Genomic DNA, 2626 nt, shown 5'->3' on the forward strand with positions numbered 1-2626 from the left:
AGTTTTCACATCCCCTGAATTGTATCCTTGAATGTGTATTAATTAATATAGTTGGTATGTAGAAAAAATAAGTAGTGGCCTTGGTGTTAGTAACTTTAGACCCTTAAGGTAATAAATTCTTTCCTTTGTTGTAAACCCATTACACATCCGCCCTATGGAATGCAATTTTATCTTCGGAAGATGGCGCCAAACCTTAAAATAATTACTCTTAGAGAAAATAAGTCTTTGTTGATAAGTCCTTGTCAAGAGTCATAAAATGTTAGTAGGCCTTCTGGCCAGAAGGCCAGATGTAAATCACCTAAACCATTTGTATACGATAAATTTGCAGGAAAGAAACCCTGGTTTTTGATAAGAATCAAAGACTGCTGACTTTGCATCCCCTATTATCCTCTATGTGTAACTTAGGGTATATTAGCCCCTGTTGAAAATAAAGCTACGGGCCTTGCTCACCAGCGCTTGGTCTCCCCATGTCATTCTTTTTACATTCTGGCTGAAGTCTCCATCTGGAGCACGGAACCCACCATGCTTACTAATTATGCCTGGGCTTCTAAGACCCACTCGAGAAGGTGTCTAGGATGAGGCACCTTCCGCTATTCGAGAGGGCGCCTGCGGCCTACGTAAGTGGTGCAAACTTCTTGTCTTGAAGTTTTATTGGTCTCCCGTGTAAACCAAGCTACTCAGCCTCTTTTCTCCACTGAATTTTCCTACTGAGCTATCCTCATTCTATTATTCTTTATATCTCTAATTAGCATATAAATAGTCGCCTAGCCCGTCTCTCCTTCGAATACCCTGGATCAGCTGGGGCTGGTCCCCGGCAGGTGGCGCCCGAGACAGGTGTTTTCGAAGGTAAGCTCACTAAAGCAATTAGGGTCATCAGCCCTCTTGTTCCCCCACGGAGCAGTTTGGGTCATCAGCCCTACTGCTCCTCCCTTGGAACAGTTTGGGTCATCAGCCTACTGTTCCTCCCCCGGAACAATCTGGGTCATCAGCCCTATTGTTCTTCCAGTTTTCCGGATGGCTAGGACCCCACTCAAGGGTGCCGCAGACCCCCCTGTAGGATAGACAGGGCGAGAGGAGTGGGAAGTGTTGAAAGTGTTAAAGAGTTAGACTTAGAGAGAAAAAACGGTTTCTAAAAAGGCTGTCAAAAAAGGCCTAATCTTTTGATAGCTAAAAGCAAAATCTTTTACTATACTTAATTTTCTGACATGGGTAACACTGAATCAAATGAAAGACAGCTCTTTATAGGAGTAATTTTACAGTTATTATGTAAAAGATAAATCAAAGTTTAAAAATCTACCATTCAATCATTTTTAACATTTGTACAAGACCACTGCCCTTGGTTTCTACAACAGGGCACTGTTAACTTAGATATCTGGGGAAAAGTAGGTAAACAGCTAAGAGCTTATTGTGCTCATCATGGCTTGGACAAAATCCCTACTTACACCTTTCCTCTATGGAACATGACTAGAGATGCTTTAGATCCAGCTCATAAATTTGAAAAGGTACGTGTTAAAGAGGAAAGTAAAGTTGGAAAAGTACCTGTTAAACAAAAAAGCAAATCTGAAAAGGTACCTGTTATAAAAGAAAGTAAAAATGAAAAGGCTATACCTAGCTATTGGCAGCTAAACAAATGGCTAACCACTATGACTGCCAATGAGCATGTAGAAGATTGGGATAAAAAGAAAGATCAACTCTCCCCTCAAGATGAAAAAGATTTAGAGAAAACAGCAGCTCAATACCATTCTGATGACGATTGGTCTTTTTTAGCTAAATATGCTCCTAAAAGTTTAAGAAAAACATCCCTAATCAGACCATCCGCTCCTAGGAGCTTGAGGGAAACATCCCCAATCAGACAGTCTGCAAGATTTAGTCACCAAACAGTTAAAGGATCTCCGGAACAGGAGAGGAGAAATAGGGGACGCTCCCATCCCCCTATGCCTCCTCCTCCGTGTGGGGGTAAAGGGCCTCCGCTAGGAGTTTCCCAGAGAAGGGTTTTCTCTAGTCCTGAGATAAATTTGATCCTCACCTTGAGGCTTCTTTTCTAGTCCCCTCTGCAGTTTAGATAGGGTAAAGAAGGTACAAAATAAATAAAAATATTCTCAAAAAAATTTTTTTTAATGGGTTTCTCTGCATCTAAGAATAGACAAATGTTTATTGGCTCTGTGAAATATGATTAGAAATGTCCTGGATCTCTGTCATAAGGCTGTGAAATAGCCTATGGGAGAGGCTATAGCGGTGGATGGTGGTGAGTCTCCACTTTCTACACAGATCATAATTTCTGCTATTGGGGAAAAAAAAAAAAAAAGGAGAGAGAAAGTGCTTTACCTCCGGAGGAAGGAGAGGGCTTACAGGACGCTAGGGCCGAGCGCCCTGGCGAGCTCCCTCCCCCTCTGCGCAAACCTTTAAAAAAACTTATCCACCACTTCCTGATTTAAGGTGATCGCCACCGCCTCCGTTTGTGCCTCCCAGGACCCAGGAGTTCCCCACTTTGCCCCCAAAGCCTCCCAAAGTGTTGCCTAAGCCTGAGGAAGATAAAAAGTTTTTTAAACAAAGGAGCTTTTAGTACACAATATGCAGAGCGTGCTCCTTAGAGAAAACCCCCTGCGGGGGGGGGGGGGGGGGGGGG

Source organism: Bison bison, unplaced genomic scaffold, assembly GCF_000754665.1.
Source record: "Bison bison bison isolate TAMUID 2011002044 unplaced genomic scaffold, Bison_UMD1.0 scf7180017864115, whole genome shotgun sequence".
Taxonomy (NCBI): domain Eukaryota; kingdom Metazoa; phylum Chordata; class Mammalia; order Artiodactyla; family Bovidae; genus Bison; species Bison bison.